Source organism: Vitis riparia, unplaced genomic scaffold (assembly GCF_004353265.1).
Source record: "Vitis riparia cultivar Riparia Gloire de Montpellier isolate 1030 unplaced genomic scaffold, EGFV_Vit.rip_1.0 scaffold478_pilon_pilon, whole genome shotgun sequence".
Classification (NCBI taxonomy): Eukaryota; Viridiplantae; Streptophyta; class Magnoliopsida; order Vitales; family Vitaceae; genus Vitis; species Vitis riparia.
The window spans coordinates 13,589-37,950 of NW_023269688.1; the positions used below are offsets into that span (position 1 = coordinate 13,589).

The 24,362-nt window shown below is 37.1% G+C and overlaps 1 non-coding gene and 1 pseudogene across 1 annotated transcript; one reads left to right on the forward strand and one right to left on the reverse strand.

Annotated features, from left to right (window-relative positions):
* Window positions 1-309: 309 nt before the first annotated feature.
* Window positions 310-24,036, reverse strand: LOC117909938 (annotated as a pseudogene).
* LOC117909951 lies at window positions 17,977-18,083 on the forward strand. Its single transcript, XR_004650506.1, has one exon. It is a non-coding gene; the product is annotated as a small nucleolar RNA R71 (small nucleolar RNA).
* Window positions 24,037-24,362: the final 326 nt, after the last annotated feature.

Below are 24,362 nucleotides of genomic sequence, written 5' to 3' on the forward strand. Positions count from 1 at the left end.
ACAGTACTACGTAAATCTTGTGTCTCCATAAAAGAAATGTTTAAATTAAATGCCATAAAAATATATAGTACCTAAATTGCTGATCATTAGGAGCATTTTGAAAGAGAAAGGAAACCAAGTAGACTGGACGGAAGCCATAAATTAACTTCATAGAAGCTTGGGCAGTGAGTCAAGTTGAGCATTCTCAGCTTGGAAAGTTGATCGTGAACAAAGATTGGCATTCCTAGCAGCTAAGATCCACATCTGTTGGTGGATGAAGATCTTAGGCGTATATAACATGGACCCCACATTCTATCACCTCAAAGTTTTTCAATTTACCAAAATAGCAGCCCAGAAATGAAGCCTTGAAGTGCGTCCCATACTTCTCCTGAATAGAACCTTGGGATAACATACTACCCATGATAGACCACCATCAAAATCAAAATCCTGGCAGCATTCACAATCAGATGAAAATGAGAGAATATCCTTGGATTGGAATTCATCACCATGGCTAGCCATGCCACAGTTTACTTCTAAATAAAAACCAAAGAGAGATCCAAAAATGGATCTTTTCTCAGATATATTCAGAAATCCTTTTCTAATCATGGCCTCAAGGTTAGAGGGAACTGGAGCATAAACACAGTATAAGGCAAATCCCAAGAAATCATTGTTTAGGTGCCAATTCTGAGGAAGCTCTATCTCTATCTCAGATCCCTTTCTCTTGTTCTTTATCCACTTCGGTATTCCACTACTTCCAGGAATCACAACACAAATTCCGTTGCCACTGTACCAAGAATCAGAAAAATATGCTCCATTCCAATTACGCCTGCTTCTTATTTCCGAATCCTGCACAAAAGCGTTATCTAAATCCATTACCTGCATAAAAGAAGAGTCCTGTGCGATAGAAATCGTACCTGAATTGCCGAATTTAAACAATTGACCAGAGAATGCAGTGGCGGCAGCAATGACGGGCTTGACGAAGTACCATCTGAAGGGCCATGCACATCTAAAAGCCGTAGACTTGACGGAAGCTCTGGAACTTGTTGAAGCTTGTTGCAGTGCCTCAAGTTAAGTGCTGTCAGATGAGACAGTCGACTGATGCCAGCAGGTATGCTACTAAAATGGTTTCCGTCCAGATTCAATATGTCCAAGGATGATAGGCAGAAAATATCATTTGGGATTCCTCTTATGTTGCAGCTGCTTAGACGTAGTTCTTTCAATGACAAAAGGTGGCAAATATCAATGATTACTCCGTCCATTAAGTTGCAGTCAATCAGGATTAATGTCTTCAATGAGGACAAGCGGCTATCTCTCTTAATTACTCCTTGCTTTAGATTGCAACACTGTAGAGTTAACTCTTTTAAGGAGCATAAGCCTGACAAACAGGGCAAGTCACATCTGATATGTGAAAATGAAAGTATCTCCAAACGTGACAACTCCCGTAGGTCCTCCGGCAATTTGTGGAGTTTTGAACACTCATCAACACTTATAGTTTTAAGAGATGTCATAGTACAAATGCTCTCTGGGAGACTCTCAATGATGCTCCTCGACAAATTTAAGTATTCCAGGGCTTTTAGATGTGTAATTGATGAAGGTATCTCTTTTATAGCTGTTGAATCTAGACGAAGCACCCTTAAATTGTTCATATCGCCCTTGACTTCTGGAAAGCCCTTGAATTTTAAACACCCATTGAGAAAGAGAGTTTCAAGAGAGCTCAAACTACAAATACTCTCGGGAAGCCTCACAAGATTTTCGCAATTTGACAAACCTAAGTTTTTAAGAGCTTGTAAATGTTTGATTGATGATGGAAGACCCTTTAACTTTGAACATCCTTTAAGTTTGAGAGATTTAAGAGAGCTCAAACTACCAATGTTCTCGGAAAAGGCCACAAGCTTCTTGCAATCTTCTAAAAGCAACTCTTCGAGACCATTTAGATGTTTAATCAATGATGGTACCTCGCTTATAGATGTCCCACTGAAATTAAACTCCCTTAGCTTTCCCATATTTCCATTGATTTCTGGAAAACTCATTAGCTTTGAACAACCGCCACAAGAAAGACTTTGAGGGTATTTGAACTTATCAAAGCTGCTTGGAAGACTCTTAAGGCTTCTACAACCTGTCAAAACCAAGAAAAATAAAGTTAGGTAATAACTCTAATATTGATAGATGAACCTTTTAGGTAACATTGCTCAACCTTCTAAAGTTAGAATCTCCAAATTTGGCACACTTGAAAAGTCCGGGAGTTTGATAAGATTCATCGAATAACTTAGGTTGATGACCTTCAATTTGTCAAGAAGCTGAAAAAAAAATAATGGTAAGTTTCCATAAAATATAAAATTAATATGAAAAAAAGCATTTAACTAAGTAATAATAATACCTTTTTCCCTTCCCAAAGTTGTTTTATTGTGCTACCCCTCAGACTAAGTTCAACAAGATTCTTTGCATTGAAGTTTTTTGGCAAGTACCATAAAGAGTATCCATCCCAATGGAGGTATCTTAACTCAAGAAAAGGAAATTCAAATTTTCTAGAAAGGGGCAGTTCCAAAAATTCCATTTCACTAGGGCTTATATCCATCCAAGGTTCTATTACCGAATCATATATAGCCTCTTGATAGACTTTAAGCAATCTAAGTCTATTCATCTTTTCAAAAGCTTTTGGAGTGAACTCTATATGTTCTAGTGTAGAGATTTCCACAAACAGTCCTTCAATTGCTTGTGTCCCCTGAAACATAAAAGTAAAAAATAAGTGAGGCACAAAAGGCATAAAACTTAATTGAAAGTATTTAAATATGTAATTTTTTAGACAAAAATAAGAATATAACTTCATGCATTTAGCTCTTACTGTATTTTTTGTCAGCACAAGTTCGGCATCAGAACCCCACAATCTACTCCTTCTTCCTGGGTCTTTAGGGCATTCTTGATGAACAATGTTCCAACCCATTTGTTGTACCATATCATGCATATCTAACATGTTTGCTGAAATAGTTATGAGACATTTATCCTCAAGAGTTCTTATTCCATTCTTTGCATAAGGACCTAATATTCTTGAAACAAAGTCTTTGTCCTTGCCTTTGAAGAAACATGCAATGTCAAGAAATATATCTTTATCTACACTATCAAGTCCATCATAACTTGTTCTAAGAACACAATAAATTCTCTCATCTGATTATTTTTTTAGCTTTTCTAATGCACTTTTCCATTCTTCTTTTGTCTTCTTATCAAAGAAATTGGAACCTAAAACTTTGAGTGCTAAAGGAGTGCCTTTGGCATAACGCACTACTTCATAGAAGAGGTCTTGATCTACTTTATTAGGAAGATTTTGTTTAAAGGCCCACAAACTAAAAAGCTCAACAGCTTCTTCCTCATTTAATGTAGTAACCTCATACTCTATATTCACTCCATATTGAGCCAACAAGTTTTTGTCTCTAGTAGTAATGATGATTGTACTTTTTGCACCAAACCAACCCTGCTCTTCAGCCAAATATTCTAGTTGCTTCAAATTATCTACATCATCAAAAACTACAAGAAGTCTCTTCGAGCTAAGACTCCTCTTTATCATCTTGACTCCTTCATCAATGTTGCTTAATTTTAAACTCTTTCCCCTTAAGATACCTTGAAGAAGTTCATGTTGTAACTGAAGCGTATCCCCTTCAGACCTCTCCTTGACTTTTCTAAGAAAGCTACTACCATTATATTGATTTGAGAGCTCATTATAAATAGCCATGGCAACACTAGTTTTACCAATCCCACCAATTCCACATATCCCAACAACACAAACTTCATTCAAATTTTTGTTTATCAATGACTTCAATTTTTCCAAATGAAAACTCATTCCAACTATGTTCTTGCCAAGATTCAAAGGCTGATTATGATTCAATCTTCTAACAATGTCATCAGTAATTTCCTTGAGAACATTAGTCTCATATCTACCAATTGTAAAGAAATGCATGAGTTAGAATGAGTTGCAAAATATAACATATGCAAAATAAATTTAGTGATGTTTGGTTCTATCTAGTACACTTGAATTAGTAGCAATAAAATGTAGAATAAATGGGTCAAGCCAATTTACATATTTAAGTATAATTTAGTTTTTATCTATTATAAATGAAAGTGATGAAGTTCAAACCCCCCACCCAATTAAAAAATTAAAAAAATTAAAAAATAAAAAACCTTGATTAGAGAGCTCAAATGGGATAACTACTAATGTGCCAAGCTTCAAGCTTCCAATTTGCCATCTAAGCTTACCAATCTAGTAACACTTCCATTGATTTGAGATTGAGCAGGACTCTCCTCTATGCCCAAACTATTGACTTTCTTTCACTCTTTAATTCACAAAAAAAAAAGTGAGGGGGGTTGCTCACTCAATATCACTTGTTTTTAGGTTTTATAAACTTGCCAATGTGGAAAGTTTAGCAATATATCAAGTTTTGCCAATGTGGAAAGTCCAAAAAAAAAAAAAAAGGGACCTCATTCTTTGTAGTTCAGCAATTAAGTTTTGCATGTCAACTGAGGGATGGGAAACAATGTGAAAAGTTTCAAAGCATTTTTATTAATTAAGAACATGGGTATTGATAAAGAGAAAAAAAGGACAGATACTGGAGGGAGGTGCATGAGAATTTTTGCAGTAGGTGAGCATGAAATTCATATACATCATTCAATCACCAGGGCCTCACAGAAAAATAGAGTTAAAGTTTTGGACTGACTAAATTGCAAAATTTTTGAAGAGGCAAGCAGGAGTCCCAAAGGGATAAGAAGATCCTTCAATTATTGAAATAAATAGAGAGCTTCCTACGTTTGCTACAGCCAGCTGTAGTAAGGGCTGCCTCAACATGAAGACAATTTTAATAGGAGGAAAATTTTGTTTAATTGTTTAGGTTTTTGTAGATTCTCTAGCTCTTCTTATAGGGGACTTTTGTGTAAGTACAACAGCTTCAAAAAAAATTTAAAATATTGTTCCTTAAAAATTATTTTTAAAATTACCATAATATATCAAGTAGAATCTACATGGAACTTATCTTTTGGATAAAAGATTCCAATGTAAGAATATTTCATTGTAGCAATATTCAACTTGTCTTTTAATTATAAGAGAAGATCGATATAAAAGATTAACTTACTTTCTAATATTGAACTTATCTCTTAAAATAAAAGTTCAATAATTTTACATTTGATCTCATTTTCGAAAATATAAGTTTAATATTTTTACATTAAAGTTATCTTTTCAAAAGACAAATTTAGTATTTTCACATTAAACTTGTCTCTTAAAAAAATAAATTCAATATTTGTAAAAATGATTTCAAAGTTAAAATATTAAAATATCGAACTTTTCTTTTAAAAGACAATTCAAAGGTAAAAATACTGAACTTATTATTTGAACAGATAAGTTTCATATAAAAATTAATAATAATTTACTCTGAGTTCATTTTTTTAAAAGACGAGTTCGGTGTTTTTACATTGAACTTATTTTTTAACATATGAGTTTAATAATATTGAACCTTTTTCAAAAGATGTATTTAGTATTTTTATATTGAACTAATCTAAACTCATCTTTTCAAAAGACTAAATTTTGTATTATTCAACACGCCCTTTCAAAGTACAAGTTTAACATTTTTATATTGAACTCATAATTAGAAATAAAAGTTTAATTAATATTTTTACGTTGAATTTGTATTTTCAAAAGAAGGGTTCAGCCTAAAACTATTGAACTCATCATTTCAAAAATCAATTTCAATATAAAAATACTAAATTATCTAAACTCGTATTGAAAATAAAAAAATGAGCTCAACATGCATGTATAAATAAAATAAAATAAAATAAAATAAAAAATTGATTGTTTTATAGAATTCTCAAGATTTTGCAATCTACCATGTTTTTTGTAATCATATCCTAAATTAAGATTAATCATTCATTTTATTTTAATCTCTCTTATTTATCTTTTTAGATCCAAAAATATGAAATTAATATAAAATTATCATGATAAAATGTTAAATGTAATTGAGAATCTCTCATAATTTAAACCTTTGTATTAATTATAAAAAAATAAAAAATAAAAATAAATAAAGAAAAAAGAATGACCATCCTGCATAAATCAAATAAAATTGAGTCATCCAAACAAAAGAAGGAAAGAAACAAAATTGGTAGTTAACTAATATTATGCAGGTTTGATTTGAGAATGGATGGTAATGCCTCAATCCAAACAAAATTAAAAAAGTGAATGAATTTTAAACTAAGAGTAAAGGGAAGTATAGTTACTGCTCATCTATATGCCATCCAAATAGGTTGCTTGCTTTGCTCAAGGCAGTCCTCCATTTTTGTATGCTCGCCTTCTTCTCCTCATCTGCATCTTTTTCATGGTTAGCAAATGCTTCTCGATAACTTCCTAGCTGTTTTCTGACATCTGAGGGATTCACATGGTAGAAAATTGGTAGAACTATTTTTCCTTCTTTCTCCATACTCTCAATAATCTTTAGAAGTTCATTTAAACACCACCTAGAGTTGGCATAATTTTTCGAGAAAATGACAGTGAATATCTTTGATTCTTCAATAGCTCTTGAAAGATCAAATGCAATATCTCCTCCTTTCTCAAGTTCTTCATCATCTCTGAAGATGAGAATTCCATAGGCATCCAAGTTTTTGTAGAGATGATTAGTGAAATTCTTGCGGGTATCTTCTGTTGGGCTTTGTGGAGCCTAGTTTTGTTTGATCCAGTTTGACGACCCAACCTGAATAATATTGCATGGCTTTTTAATGGGAGATTTATTGAGGCCTGTTGGGCTCGTTTAGCCCATTGTGGAACCACCTTTTGTAATTAGGGTTTTTTAGTGTGGTGGGGTTGCCGTGTTATATATATAAAGAGAATATTGTAGCCGCGAGGTTGTACTCTGTATTCTTCCCTGACAATAGTGATATCCCTGCAACTCTGTGGATGTAGGCAAATTGTCGTGTTATATATATAAAGAGAATGTTGTCTTGACATCTATTTGCCATGTTTCAAAATTGAGATGTGCCATAATATATAAGAGCATTGTGATGTACTTGAGCATGGTTACTGGTGAAAAGGCCTTCTTATAGTCCAACTAGGTTTTTGACCATAACCCTTTGTTATAAGTCTAGCCTTATACATCTTAACTTTTCCATCTACTCCTCTCTTTCCCTTGTAGACCCACTTGCACCCTATGAGTTCTATCCCTTCAAGTGTTTCTACAAGTTTCCAAACTTTTGTTAAAATGCATAGATTTTACCTATGCCTCCATAGGTCATTTCCATAGATGAGCATCCACATCACTCAGGGTTTCATCCTAAGCTATGAGATTGATCTCATGTTTTACTGGAATTGTCATAAAGGACTCTTCTAAATACAAAAATTAGTTTGGTTGTGAAAGAGCCCTTCCATTATGACAAAAGACTCGTGTACTAGAAACTATTAGGAATAATAAGTAAAGGTAGTATTGGATCCATAATATTCTATGATATTGTGAGACTATCGTCTAGAAATCTCTAGTCAATATCATTTCTGGATTTATTATTTATCATTTAGTCTTCGTTTAGAAATGTGACATTTGTGTTAACAAATACTTTCTAATTGACCTAACTATAAAAGTAATAACCTTTTGTTCCTTTTGGATATCTTACAAACAAATAAACAAACAAACAAAAACCTTGATTCCAACTACCTTTAGGTTCAGCACGTGTTGGATACCCCTATATGCGAACATGGTATAAATTACACTTGCATCTTGTCCACATTTTTATGGGGGCCAAATGTATCCATTTATAATGAACTAGGTTAAAAAGATATTCTACAATTTCTAAGATAGATCCCCAAAAGGATGTAGGGAGTGTTGAGAAACTCATCATTGATCTTACCATGTTCATTGGAGTTCAATGTCTTCTTTCCACTACTCCATTATGTTATGGAGTCTATAGAGTTCTAACAACACGTAATTGATATATAATCTCATACTCCTTTAAGAAAGAATCAAACTAACTCAACATATACTCACCATCTTAATATGATTTAAGTGCCTTGAGATGTTTACCCAACTGCTTTTCCAATTCCACCTTAAATTCCTTGAATATATCTATGGCATCAAATTTTCTAAACCATACCTATAGTAATTGAAGAACAGAAACTATTTTTTGAAAGGTTGAATTTTCACGACACTTTTACTGATTGTTTTATAAAGAATAAATAAACAATGCATACTTTCTTTACACAGAAAATGGAACATTATACAGAATAGGTAAGTGAGATTTCCTTACAGACTTGATTTTCCACATTACAAATATGGAGAGTAGATTTTCCTTTCCGGCAGATTGCATTAGCAGCTGGCTGAGTTGGAGTTGTAGTTTTCTTTTCTGGCAGATTACATTATCAGCTGGTTGAGTTGGAGTTTCCTTTATCAACCCCCCGCAAGCTAGTGAGTGGTAACTTGTGCACTCCTAGCATGAATCGAAAGACTTGGAATGAAGTCTTAGGGAGTGCCTTTGTGAATATATCAACTACTTGTAAGGACGATGGAAGGAAACGAGTAATCAAAACTCCACTTGCAACTTTTTCCAGAACAAAATGATAGTCCAACTCCATATGCTTGGAACATGCATGGAAGACGGGATTTACTGTCATGTGAAGGGCACTGAGATTATCGCATAGCAATTGAGGAGGTTCACGTAGTTGAATGCCAATATCACGGAAAAGGCAAGTAAGTTAGGTTATTTCTGCGGCACTGGATGCAAGGGATCGATATTCAGCCTCAATGCTTGATCTAGAAACTGTAGGTTGTCACTTTGAGGACCATAAGATACAATTGGCGCCGAAAAAAATACAATACCCAGATGTGCTTCTTCTTGTGTTTGTGCATCCCGCCCAATCAGCATCACAAAAACCAGTGAGACAAAGAGAACTTTGCTTGAAAAACCCGATTCCATGCTCCATTGTTCCTTTCAAATATCTAAGGATGCGTTTGACAGCTCGCAAGTCAGCTTTAGTGGGTGCTTGGAAATGTTGGCAGGCCTTGTTTACTGAATGCACAATATCAGGCCTTGTGAAAGTTCAATATTGAAGGGATCCAACAAGTTGCCTACATCGTGTAGGATCAATAGGCCGTTCATTAGAAGGTGTGATGATAGACTTAAGATCCATGGGTGTGTTGATATGAGTACACTCCATCATTTTTGTGTGCTCTAAGAGATCTCTAGTGTACTTTGTTTGAGAAACAAACAATCAATTAGGAAGATGCTTAACCCCCAATCCCAAAAAATAATGCAAAGATCCTAAGTCCTTGAGAGAAAATTCACTACTCAGGGTGCTGATGAGGTCACTAATGATGTTGTTATCATTGCCTGTGACTATAATATCATCAACATAGATAAGTAGCAAAACAATAGACTGACCTTTGCGAAGAATAAATAGAGATGAGTCTGCTTTACCACAGTAAAACCCCAGATGAAGAAGACATTGGGATAGTCTATCAAACCAGGCCCTTGGAGCTTTCTCAAGGCCATAAAGAGAGCGATTCAATTTGCAGACATGATTCAGAAGGTCCTCATTTATTGATTCGTTCCCAATTGGTGTCTCAGCTGATTCATGTCCAGCTGGTGCTCTTTGATTGAGAGAGTAATCAACAAAATTTATAACCTATATCACCATGCATTAGGATAGCTTTAGCTAATATAGCATAGTGGCTCTAGGATCGTTCACTGGGAAGGGTTTTCAACTCACAACTGATACCAATTCAAAGTTAAATTTGTGCTTTTTCATTTCAAGGTTAGCTTAAGAAATAAAACACAAACTATGGTTAAATGAGGTTTTGTTTCAAGCTAACTAAAAAGAAAGTAATGGAAATTACTTATGAAGAAAAACATTCCTTGGAGGTTTGGGTTCACAGGGGAGGTTCCTTATGCAAAAACAGAGCTCCGGTCATTTGGTTCGTTTCCTCGCATTAGAGAATTAACATATAGTCAATTCTCTAACCGGTGCTGTACAGATGTATCCTTTAAATGGATTCCAACTCTAATTCCCTCTCACTGATGCAACTTGCAATGGCTCGTGCCTCTCACCTAGCATTTGCCATTCAAGGTGATCTTTAACTTTAGACTTCCCTTCTCAAGCTCGCAAGAGATAACTAATGGATGTCTCCTTGAAGTCCAAAAGCTTACCAAGTGTTGGCAATTCTAGAAAATCCTACCTTCAAGTCACTTCCCAAAAGCTCACAAGAGGTAAACTAGTGCATCTCCATGGACGGAGATCACTTGCTTTACCAAGTGTTGGCTCAAGTGAATTGAAAGTGTTTTAAGTTAACTAAAAACATAGAAATCATTAAAGAAACACACTTTCTCTTCATTAATGGCTGAAACCACAAAGTTATAAATTCTTGCACTTGGAACCTTTCCCGGTAACCTTAACTCCAAGGAACTAAAAGTTTAGCCACTCATTCTCTGAGGAAACTTCCTCAGAGCTTGTTTGGCTAGTAAGAAAACTAACGAGAAAACTATTATATGAAGGAAAAACAGAGCAAGTGTTCTGTGAAATATATTTCTTTCTTCCGTCGATTACCTAATAATCCCTGTAAAGAAAATTACAAACTATATATATGAGGTTACTCACCATTTTTTCTTACTTAAAGACTAAGGAATCCTCTGATAGGTGGATTACAAGGAGAGTTTGGGGATTTAGACAACAAATATCTAAAGCAAAATATCACAAGATGTCGGTCGGAAATATTAGGAAGCTTCAGGAGAACACCGCAGCACTGTATACTGAGAGAAAAACTCTCCGGGTAAGCGCTATTAGAGGATCCGGATATGTCTGACCGAAGAAGTTGAAACGTCCTCATCTCCCATCCTACTATGAGATATCCGGATGTAAAATGTCGGCGCACGGAATTCCGGATGTGAAATGTCGGCGCACAGAATTTCGGATGTGAAATGTCGGCGGACGGAACTCTTCCCAGGGTGGACTGAGCTATGCTGCGCAAGGGGGACCGTCTGCGTGTGTAAGGTGTAGGGACCCCTCTCCCGGATGACACGGAGTGCGCAAGGCTATCCGAATCAACTTCATCCGGATTTCCCAAGAGGACACGCGGCGCGCTCCCCTATCCGGATTCCCTCAGGTTGAAGCACACAGCACTTGTGAACACCACACTTCGAATGATAGCATATCCTATCCGGATATGTTGTCCGGATCATTAACTAATGTGAGCAAGCCTTGCTACAGCTCACGTTCCGCCGCCCTCCGATGGTGTGTCCGGACATCTTTTGCTCCTTGCATTCGGATTTGCTTATGGCAAAGGACTTCACAACTTCAGTTCTTCATGTTTCTGAGTTTTCCATTGCTTTGCCATGGATTCCAAAGAACTCTCCTTAATCTCTGATTGCTTTGGTGATCAAAAAGCTATCAAAACACCAAAACTTAACACAATTTGATTAGAATTGATTGCAAGGGTCCTTAATATGTTAATTGGGTTAAAAGGTGATAACTACTACTCAAAAGTGTTTAAAGGAGTTAATTACAAGCTATCAAATAGCACTTTTTGAGTAGTAATCACTCCCCCCCAACCGACATATTGCTAGTCCCTTAGCAATGAAGGAGAGAAAAATAAAAATAAACAGTACTATAATTTACAACACCATGCTGATTAAAAAACAATTTTCAAGTGGCATGATGATCTAACTCTCGCATGGAACATTAAAGAAATAAAACTCAAACTTCAACAAGAGTTATCAAATAACTTGTCTAATCACAATTCTTAAAGAGAAGGCATTATGCAAATTTAAGCTTTAAAAGAGTTTCCACTTCCAAAGGGTCAAACCTTACTCTTCCACAAAAATCTAAGTGTTATTTATTAGCTTCCGAATATAGTATGTTGAACTAATCTCTCCCCCCAACCTAGTTCTTTTTCACAGCTTAGCAAACTAATCAACCTCTAATAGGTTAAGAACGCACCTCTTTTTTCACAATTTTTTTTTATTTTATTTTAGGAGTATAAGGCTAAAGGTATTCTTTTCTAAATTGTCCATGTAACAGGGGTCCATTGATGACTCCCAACCAATTAAGGTTTAGGGCATCAAGTTTTAAGGATTTTTCAACCACTAACTCCTCAGATTTTACCCCGGACTTTTGAGAATGAATTTTTAATACCCAAGCACCTACAGTATGTTAAACTCCACCTATCCACCCTTGTAACGAGCATTGAGATCGGTGGCTCCCAACCAATGAAGGCTTAGGGCACCAGGTTTTAAAGATTTTCACAATATACCCCTCAGACTTTGCTCGGGTTTCAAGGCAAGCAAACATTTTTTTTCTTTCTTTCTTTATTCTTTTTTTTCAAAGGCTCATTGGCCTTTTATAAGGTGTCCCAACACTATTAAATGAGGTCAAAGGTACCAAGTCTAAAATTTTCCTAAGTCAAGAGGGAAATAGTTTTTCATCTTATAATCGGAACCTATTGTGCACAGTGTGTGAATAGTTTAAAGTGGAAGAACTAAGGTTGAATTTAATAGAAGTTTCAACAATTCATCAACTTTAGTAAGCATAATACAAACTCTAAGTCAAGTAAAAAGACAAAAATTCAATTTTTCTCATTTCATTTTTGAGAATTTTTCCTTAATAACCATGGAGAGTAGAATAAAAACTTTAAAATTTTTAAATTTAAGGAAAAAGCAACTAAATTACCAAAATAACTTAGCATTAATAACAAAAAACTTCCTTCCTCAACTCTCCCCCCCAACCAAGCTGAACATTGTCCTCAATGTGACAAAAGCGATTGAAAAATAGAGAGGAAGTGGTACCTCCTAAGTGACGTGGAGTGATGCTGTGGAAATGATGGCTCAACCGCCTCTCCTGTAGGAGGCTCATGATGAGATGGGAATGGCATGCTCAGGAGCTGATGTATTGCCAAGATGATGCTAAATCTGCCTCAGGATGGCAGTGTGCTGGGCCTGAGTGGCAAGAATCTGCTCCTGCTGATTTTAATCATTCAAAAAGATTAAGTTAGTTACAATTTACATAATTTCAAGACCAAAATTACAATCAAATAATTTACAAAACTTAAAATTAACATATTTAACAAAATTATGGACTTTGGTGAAACCAAGTCCATTTAACCCTTCTCTGATCAGGCGTTTTGTGGCTCAAGGAGGTTGATTTCCTCCTTTTCTGGCTTGAACGGCTCAATGAATGGCTTGAGGCGATGACCATTGACTCTAAAGGTGTCTATGCCATTGGAATTTAGTAATTCCACCACTCCATCGAGATGTACTTGGTGAATAATGAAAAGACCTATCCATCTTGACTTGAGCTTCCTTGGAAAGATATGGAGTCTTGAGTCATAGAGTAGGACTCTTTGTCCTTTCCGCAATTCTTTGTTGGAGATTAGTTGATCATGCCACTTCTTCATCCTCTGTTTTGCAACTTTGGAATTGATGTAAGCATCATTTCTTAATTCCTCCATCTCATTAAGGTCTAAGCACCTCTTTTCCCCAGCTCTGATCAAGTCCATGTTCAACCTCTTGATTGCCCACCAAGCCTTATATTCAACTTCCACAGAGAGGTGGCATGCTTTGCCATAGACGAGACGATAGGGGGTCATGTCAAGAATAGTCTTATAAGCTGTTCTATATGCCCATAATGAATCATGCAGCTTAATAGACCAATCTTTTCTGCTTGTAATCACCACTTTCATCAATATGTTTTTTATTTCCCTGTTTGCTAGCTCTACTTGCCTGGAAGTTTGAGGATGATAAGGTGTAGCTACCTTATGCTTCACTCCATACTTGGCTAATAAGGCTTCAAAAGGTTTGTTGCAAAAATGAGTACCTCCATCACTGATTATGGCCTTGGGCACCCCAAATCTTGAGAAGATGTTCTCCTTAAGAAATTTGAGAACCACCCTATGATCATTATGTTTACAGGGGATTGCCTCCACCCATTTGGAAACATAGTCCACCCCCACCAATATATAAGAGTTACCGAAAGACATTGGGAAAGGTCTCATGAAGTCAATACCCCAAACATCAAAAAGATCAACTATAAGGATGGGGTTCATGGGCATTTGGTTTCTTTTTGTAAGCTTCCCGAGTCTTTGGCATCTATCACAACTCCTACACATGATGTGGGAATCTTTGAAAAGCGATGACCAAGTAAACCCTGATTGCAAGACCTTCATAGCTGTTTTCTGAGAGGCAAAGTGGCCTCCACAGGCATACTCATGGCAATAGCTGAGGATCCCTTGTTGCTCCTCTTCAGGGACACACTTCCTTATGATCTGATCTGCACAGTACTTGAAAAGGAAGGGCTCTTCCCAATAATAAGCATGAATTTTTGCAAAGAAGTGTTTCCTGTCTTGCGCTTTCCACTCACTTGGAACTTCACCAGTAACCAAATAGTTAGCAATATGAGCATACCAAGGAGCTTTCTCTAGCAACATAAGTGATTCCTCAGGAAAGTCATCATTAATAGGTAATACATGGGAATTATGTGCTATAGCCAACCTTGAAAGGTGGTCAGCTACCACATTCTCCACCCCTTTCTTGTCCCTGATTTGTAGATCAAACTCTTGTAACAAAAGAATCCATCTAATCAACCTTGCTTTTGCATCTTGCTTTGTCAATAAATACTTCAAGGCTGAATGGTCAGTGAAAACAATGATGAAAGACCCTACCAAATAAGCACGAAACTTGTTTAAAGCAAACACCATAACTAACAATTCTTTCTCTGTAGTTGTGTAGTTTCTTTGAGCCTCATTCAATGTTTTGCTTGCATAGTAGATCACATAGGGCTTCCCATCTTCTCTTTGGCCAAGTACAGCTCCTATAGCAAAGTCACTGGCATCACACATTACTTCAAAGGGTAATTGCCAATTAAGAGCCCTTACTATTGGAGCGATTGTCAAAAATTGCTTCAATTGATCAAAACTCTTTTGACATCTCTCATCCCAGACAAACTTAGCATCCTTAGTTAAAAGTTCACAAAGAGGCCTTGACAGCTTAGAGAAATCTTGTATAAACCTCCTGTAGAACCCTGGATGGCCAAGAAATTGCCTTACTCCTTTTACAGTGGTTGGGGATGGCAATTTGGCAATAAGTTCCACCTTTGCTTTATCAACTTCAATGCCTTTCTCGGAGATGATATGGCCAAGGACAATTCCTTGACGTACCATAAAATGACATTTCTCCCAGTTGAGCACCAAGTCTTTTTCAATGCATCTTTTAAGAACCGCTTCCAAATTTACTAAGCATTCTTCAAATGTACCTCCATATATGGTGATATCATCCATGAAAACCTCCATAATTCGCTCCACCATATCACTGAAGATACTAAGCTTACATCTTTGGAATGTTGCAGGTGCATTGCATAAACAAAAAGGCATTCTTCTGTAGGCGTATGTTCCAAACGGACATGTGAAAGTGGTCTTCTCCTAATCTTCAACATCAATTTCAATTTGGAAATACCCTGAGTACCCGTCCAAGAAACAATAGAAATGATGGCCAAAGACTCTCTCCAGCACCTGATCAATAAACGGAAATGGAAAATGATCTTTCCTTGTAATCGCATTCAATTTCCTATAATCAATACACACCCTCCAGCCTGAAGTGAGGCGTGTAGAAATTTCTTCTCCTTTTTTATTTCGAACCACAGTAATCCCTGACTTCTTTGGTACCACTTGAGTAGGACTCACCCAAGGGCTGTCAGATATGGGATAAATAATACCTGCTTGGAGTAGCTTCAGTACCTCAGTTCGCACCACTTCTTGTAAATGAGGATTCAATCTTCTTTGAGGTTGACGAATTGGTTTAGCTTCTTCCTCCATATATATGTGATGTGTACAAACCAGAGGACTGATTCCTTTCAAGTCAGATATTTGTCATCCTATTGCTTTCTTGCACCTCTTAAGAACTTCAAGTAGAGAAATCTCCCGATGACCAGTAAGAGATGAAGATATAACAACAGGACATTGGTTATTTTCTTCCAGGTATGTATATTTTAACTCCATGGGCAGAGGTTTCAAATTGAGCTTCGGGAATTCTTCTGTTACATCATCTTGTCCCTCATCTTTATTGAATAAAGGTAGGATCTCTTCTTTCCTCCTCCAACCTTGTAGAGTAGCAAGGACATCAGCGGGTTCAGACAACCCTTCTTCAAGATCCTCAAGACTTTCATTCAACTCGTCTTGCATATTCTGATCACAATGCTCCTCCACTAGAGTGTCAATAATGCATACCTCTTCTGGACCTTCTTCTTCTTCCGGAGTAATTAGCTTCTTTGACATATGAAAGATATTAAGCTCAAGTGTCATGTTGCCAAAAGTGAGTTGCATAAGTCCATTCCTACAATTTATGATTGCATTTGAAGTAGCAAGGAATGGCCTTCCAAGGATGATAGGAACATAATTAGCTTCCTTAACTAAAGGATCAGTATCAAGAACAACAAAATCTACTGGATAGTAGAAATTATCAACTTGAACTAAAACATCCTCAATTATCCCCCTTGGAATTTTCACTGACCTATCAGCTAAAGACAGGGTGATTGATGTTGGCTTTAATTCACCAAGTCCCAATTGCTTATAAACAGAGTATGGTAGCAAATTCACACTTGCTCCCAAATCTAACAAAGATTTTTCCACTACCTTTCCTCCAATCATGACTGAAATGGTAGGACATCCCGGATCTTTGTACTTCAAAGGAGATTTGCATTGTATGATGGCACTTACTTGTTCAGTCAAGAAGGCTTTCTTATTCACATTCAACCCTCTTTTGATAGTACACAGGTCCTTTAGGAACTTTGCATATGATGGAACTGGCTTAATCATATCCAGCAATGGAATGTTGACCTTCACTTGCCTCAATACTTCAAGGATTTCTGATGCATTTTTTATCCTTTTTTTCCCATGCAAAACTTGAGGAAAAGGTGGAAATGTGCGTTTCTTCATCAATTCTTCCTTAATAAGCTCTTTCTCCGGATTTGCATTCATTGTTGAATCACGGTCCTCCTTCTCTTCACTGATATCTTTCTTCTTTCCTTTCATTTCCTCCCTCTCCTTTGTCTCTTCTTCTTCCTTCTCTTCTGCATATGGCTTGGGTGTTGGTGACTCAACCTTTTTACCACTCCTTAGAGTGATCAAGGCTTTAACATCTCTCACCTGTGAAGATTCTCCCTCATGAGTTTCCACTTTGTGGGTACCCTTGGGGTTTTGGTGAGGTTGAGAAGGAAATCTACCCTTCTCCTGCACTGTGTTCAAATTAGTGAGCCTTAAGATTGAGTATTGGAGATTATCTATCTCCTGAGATAAGTCATTTTGCATCTCATCCATCCCATCCATTCTTTGACTGAGTTGAGAGTTGATGGATTTTTATTCTCCAATAAAATCTCCCACAACCTTGCTGAGATTCATTATTGCTTGTTCAAGACTTGAAGCTTGTTGGGATGGTTGAGATGGTTGAGCCGGCTGTTGGTACTGAGGTGCTCTTGGCTTCCATGAAAAATTTGGATGATTCCTCCAACTTGAGTTGTAAGTATTGCCATACGAAGCATTGCTATTGGGCTTGAATTGTCCAATGACATTTGCTTGTTCTCCAAACATTTCTCTAGCAACTGGAATTGTAGGGCACTCCTCCACCAAGTGTTCATAAGATTGACAAATCGAACATGGCTTTACTTGCACTGGTGTTTCAGTAACAGCTTGCACTTCATTCATCTTTTTCAGTTCTGGCTCTTCCACTCTTCTTGTCATAGCTGCAAATTTTGATTTTATATCAACATCTTCATTCAAGGTGTACATCCCAACCTTAGCATGAAGAGCATTTGGTTGAGACTTCATCTTTCCCACTTCTCCTCTGTGCGGTTCATCCCATCCCCTTGAGACTTCAGCTACATAACTCAAGAAATCCATAACTTTCTCAGGATTCTTACTCATGAAATCCCCTCCACACATTGTTTCGAGGAGTTGCTTCATTGAGGAAGACATCCCATCATAGAAATAACTCACCAACAGCCATGTATCAAAGCCATGGTGAGGACAAACATTAATGGCTTCCATGTATCTCTCCCAACACTCATAGAATTTCTCATTCTCTTTAGCTGAGAAGTTTGAAATTTTCCTTTTCAAGCTATTTGTTCTGTGAGTATGAAAAAACTTCTTGAGGAATTCAGCTTGTAAATCAGTCCAAGTACGGATACTCCTTGGCCTTAAAGAATTAAGCCAAATCTTGGCCTTATCCTTTAAAGTAAAAGGAAATAGTTTAAGCCTCATCAGGTCGATGGAAGCTCCTCCCTCTCGGAATGTATTACAAACATCTTCAAATTCCTTGATATGGGCATAAGGATTCTCACTTTCCATTCCATGGAAAGTTGGCAAAAGTGGCACAATATGGGGTCTGATCACTAGCTGCTCTGTAGGGGGCACTATACATGATGGTGCACTCATACGAGGTGGATGCATACGGTCCCTCATTGATCTGAATTCATTGGGATTGTCCTGATGATCATGGTGACTATGCTGATCCTCAGGTGTAGTTTCCATGATGTTCAAGATTACTTCCAACTCCTTGTTATGAGGTGTTTCAAGTTTAACAAGCCTTCCTCCACAATCTCGTATCCACTTTGACATACACAACTAGTATTAACTGTAACAAAGAAAAAAAAACAAAAACAGAGGAAAACAAAAACAAAACTACCAAAAAGAGTTCGATTAACTAAAACCAAATTAAAAACTATGCTAGAATATAAATGAGTAAAAGAAAAAACTAAAAGAGTTAGTAAAATGAGAGAAAACTCACCAAACTTGTGATGAAAACCACAAGTACCCTGAAATAATATCACTATGAAGTTGGCACCTTCCCCGGCAACGGCGCCATTTGATTCGTTCCCAATTGGTGTCTCAGCTGATTCATGTCCAGCTGGTACTCTTTGATTGAGAGAGTAATCAACAAAATTTATAACCTATATCACCATGCATTAGGATAGCTTTAGCTAATATAGCATAGTGGCTCTAGGATCGTTCATTGGGAAGGGTTTTCAACTCACAACTGATACCAATTCAAAGTTAAATTGGTGTTTTTTCATTTCAAGGTTAGCTTAAGAAATAAAACACAAACTTTGGTTAAATGAGGTTTTGTTTAAGCTAACTAAAAAGAAAGTAATGGAAATTACTTATGAAGAAAAACATTCCTTGGAGGTTTAGGTTCACAGGGGAGGTTCCTTATGCAAAAACAGAGCTCCGGTCATTTAGTTTGTTTCCTCGCATTAGAGAATTAACATATAGTCAATTCTCTAACCGGTGTTGTACAGATGTATCCTTTAAATGGATTCCAGCTCTAATTCCCTCTCACTGATGCAACTTGCAATGGCTCGTGCCTCTCACCTAGCATTTGCCATTCAAGGTGATCTTTAACTTTGGACTTCCCTTCTCAAGCTCGCAAGAGATAACTAATGGATGTCTCCTTGGAGTCCAAAAGCTTACCAAGTGTTGGCAATTTTAGAAAATCCTACCTTCAAGTCACTTCCCAAAAGCTCGCAAGAGGTAAACTAGTGCATCTCCATGGACGGAGATCACTTGCTTTACCAAGTGTTGGCTCAAGTGAATTGAAAGTGTTTTAAGTTAACTAAAAACATAGAAATCTTTAAAGGAACACACTTTCTCTTCATTAATGGCTGAAACCACAAAGTTATAAATTCTTGCACTTGGAACCTTTCCCGGCAACCTTAACTCCAAGGAACTAAAAGTCTAGCCACTCATTCTCTGAGGAAACTTCCTCAGAGCTTGTTTGGCTAGTAAGAAAACTAACGAGAAAACTATTATATGAAGGAAAAACAGAGCAAGTGCTCTGTGAAATATATTTCTTTTTTCCGTCGATTACCTAATAATCCCTGTAAAGAAAATTACAAACTATATATATGAGGTTATTCACCCTTTTTTCTTACTTAAAGACTAAGGAATCCTCTGATAGGGGGCTTACAAGGAGAGTTTGAGGATTTAGACAACAAATATCTAAAGCAAAATATCACAAGATGCCAATCGGAAATATCAGGAAGCTTCAGGAGAACACCGCAGCACTGTATACTGAGAGAAAAACTCTCCGGGTAAGCACTATTAGAGGATCCGGATATGTCTGACCGGAGAAGTTGAAACGTCCTCATCTCCCATCCGGCTATGAGATATCCGGATGTAAAATGTCGGCGCACGGAATTCCGGATGTGAAATGTCGGCAGACGGAACTCTTCCCCGGGTAGACTAAGCTATGCTGTGCAAGGGGGACCGTCTGCGTGTGTAAGGTGTAGGGACCCCTCTCCCGGATGACACGGAGTGCACAAGGCTATCGGAATCAACTTCATCCGGATTTCCCAAGATGACACGCGGCGCGCTCCCCTATCCGGATTCCCTCAGGTTGAAGCACACAGCACTTGTGAACATCACACTTCGAATGATAGCATATCCTATCCGGATATGTTGTCCGGATCATTAACTAATGTGAGCAAGCCTTGCTACAGCTCACGTTCCGCCGCCCTCCGATGGTGTGTCCGGACATCTTTTGCTCCTTGCATTCTGGATTTGCTTATGGCAAAGGACTTCACAACTTCAGTTCTTCATGTTTCTGAGTTTTCCATTGCTTTGCCATGGATTCCAAAGAACTCTCCTTAATCTCTGATTGCTTTGGTGATCAAAAAGCTATCAAAACACCAAAACTTAACACAATTTGATTAGAATTGATTGCAAGGGTCCTTAATATGTTAATTGGGTTAAAAGGTGATAACTACTACTCAAAAGTGTTTAAAGGAGTTAATTACAAGCTATCAAATAGCACTTTTTGAGTAGTAATCATTTATAAATCCTAGAGGTTGTTCCATGAATACTTCTTCCTTTAGAAACCCATGTAGGAAGGCATTCTTAACATCCAATTGCCTCATTGTCCACCCCAAGGTTACTACTAGTGAAAGGATCAATCTGATTGTAGTATGCTTTATAACTGGGCCGAAGTTCTCTCCAAAGTCCAAACCCGGTATTTGAGAAAAGCCTCGAGCAACTAATCGTGCTTTGTATCTATCTATGGTTCCATCTTCCTTCAACTTTGTCTTAAACACCCATTTAAACCCACAATATTTGCAGTTGGAGGCCTAGGAACCAAATGCCATGTTCGATTTTGGATTAAAGCCTTGATTTCCTCTTGCATTGCTTTGAGCCAATGGGGAATTTTCAATGTTGTACGATAAGTTTTTGGCTCACTAATATCACTTCTTGTGGTAGCAAAAGTAACCATTTGAGACTTTAAACTAGGATCATTCTTGAGTTTACTTCTGGTGATCATATGAGTTCCTTTGTTATCTATGTGTTGGCCTTGAGGAGAAGAGATGTCAACAACAATTTGCTTGCTAATATCAAGAACTTCATCATCAGCACTATGACTGGTTGATTTTCTTTGTGGAGATGGACCAACATGCTTATTTTTCTGCCATTTTTCAGGAAAAGAGATATCAACAACTAGGTGCTTACTGATATCAGGAAAATTACCAACATTGGTAGGCTTGTAGCTACTAGTAGACTCAATCTGGGAGAGTGTTCCAGTAGTAGTAGCAGTATTAGAATTGTGGCCACTAGCACTAAGAGCAACATCAATGGGAGTTTCAATAGTAATGACGGTATTATGATCATTTGTACTAGCAGCAACAGTGGAAATTTCAGTAGCAACAGCAATGGGAGTTCCAGTCGGATTAACACATGATGCTTCTATATTTTGGTTAGTATTGTAACTAGCAGAAATTCTTTCTTCAACACTAAACTGGTTTCTTTGCTCAGTAGTGCATGGGCAGTGGTTGCACTTCTTAGAGTTACTTGATTGGTTAGCAGTGTTCTCCTTCCAAGACTTAGTTTGGTGATCTATTTTTAAAGTCTCACAAGAAACATCTGAAATTGAGAATGATAGCATTTCTATAGGAATCTGTAAATGATTTTCCTTAACAAGAGAGTTAGCATAAGGAAAACAATTTTCATTGAAGATGACATGACGAGATATGTAAACTCTTTTAGTTGAAGGATGCAAGCATCTATTACCCTTGTGTAGAGAGCTATATCCAATAAAAACACATGGATATGTCTTAGGTGAGAATTTATTCTTCCCGTAGTCTCTAAGGCATGGAAAACACTGACAACCAAAAATTCTTAAGCTCCTATATTCTAGATATTATTTGAAGAGCATAAAGAATGGACTCTCCATTTTCAACACCTTGGAAGGCAACCGATTAATGAGGTATACAGCAGTAAGGAATGCATCTACCCATAGACTCAATGGTAGTTTGGCATTGAAAAGCATTGTTAGACCCATTTCAACAATGTGTCTATGCTTTCTCTCTGCAACCCCATTTTGTTCTGGAGTTCCTCGGCATGAGACTTGTTGCAAAATTCCACACTTGCTCAAGTGATTTTGAAATTTAATTGATTGAAACTCACCTCCACCATCACTTTGGAAGATTTTTATCCATCTTTCAATTTGATTCTCAACCAGATTTTGAAACTTCAAAAAACATTCAAAGAAATCCGATTTTCTTCTCAAGGGATAAAACCATGTGTAGGGAGTATGATCATCAATAAAGATAACATAATGCTTGTATCCTTGAGTTGAATTATTTGGTGCAGGTCCCCATAAGTCACAATGAATTTTGTCAAGAGGATTGCTGGAAATTTTATTTCTTAAGCCAAAAGGAAGTTTACAGCTTTTTCCTAACTAACAACTAGCACATATTGTTGCTGATTTCATCCAACTAGATACTTCAATGAAATTCTTATCTTGCAGAAGCTTTATAGATTTTGTTTACGGATGCCCCATGCATTGATGCCACACTTCTGATGATGCCTTGCTAGACCTAGTAACCGTCATGGCTTGAATCACATTTTCCTCCAATGCATAGAGACCTCCCTTCTTAGTTCCTCTGGCTAGCACTTGCTGAAGTTGATCCTTAATGACAAAACCAGTTGATGAGAATTCTATGGAGCATGGGTTATCAAAGGTAAGTTGTCCAATGGATAACAAATTTTTCTTAATTTCTAGAACAACCAATAATTTTTTAAGCTTTAGATCTCTATGTTTAGTTTTTAGTCTAGCTTCACCAATATGTGAGATTCTTAAAGCTTCTCCATTTCCAACAAAAATTGCATCATGCCCTTTATATGGAATTACTTGGGACATCTTACCCGGGTCATTTGTTATATGGGTTGTTACTCCCGAGTCCACATAAAAATTAGGATCCTTCTCTTCTTCATTTAGAGCCATAGCAACCAAAGCTTAAGGAATCTCTTTTGATTGATACGAATAGTTAAATCTGTTCTAGCAATCCAAAGCTGAATGGTTAGCTTTATTACAGATTTGACAAATAAGAGTACCTTAAGATTTTTGGAGTTTTTGTTGTGGTGAAAACTGGTTGTTGAAGCTATTTCTTGGATTTCTGGTGCTGGGATGACCATTCTGCCTTTGGTTACTGGTGGCATAGTGATTGAATCGTCCTGCTGGAGTGAAGCCATGACTTCTTAAAAGAAATCTTCCTCCTCGATTTCTTCCTCTTCCTCGTTGGGTAAAATGGGCTTGTTTATGGTTTATTGACTCCTTGTTCTCTTCATTTTTTGTCATAATCATTTGTTCATGCCCTTGTAGAGCCAGAACAAATTGATTGTAAGAGGGATACAATGGCTTTGATAACATGGCCACCCGAAAATCCATGTATTTAGTTCCAAGACCTTGAGCTAGTTGAAAAACTTTGTCTAGGTCACTTACTGGTTTTCTAACTGTAGCTAATGCATCACAAATTCCTTTGAACTCCCTTAGATATTCATCAAGGGACCTTGTGCCTTTCTTTAGCCCTCGAAGTCTGTTAGTCAATTACACTTCCTTCTCTTTGGTCATTGAAAGGAGCTTTTCTTCTAGAGAGTTCCAGACATCATAGGCAGTCTCTGTTCCATCCAACAAAAGCATCACTTCTTCTGTCATGAGTCCAAGAAGCCAGGAGGTAAGTAGACCATCATTGTGAGACCATGTCTCTATTGACTGATCATGGGTCTCCTTTGTTTCAATACCCATTGTCTCCTCTGATGCATATCTATTTTCAGAGAGATGATGGACTAATCCTAGGCTTCGCACAAGAGAAAGAACTTGTGAGCGCCACAAAAGGAGATTGGACATATTCAGTTTGATGGAGACGAGGCTTGAGCATTGATGAAAAGCTTGAATGCTAAGAACATTTTATGGGGTTGCTATGGAAGCTTTGGATTGTTTTAGGTTAACCTGCTCTGATGCCATGAAGAACAAAAACTATTTTTTGAAAGGTTGAATTTTCATGACACTTTTACTGATTGTTTTCTAAAGAATAAATAAACAATACATACTTTCTTTACACAGAAAATGGA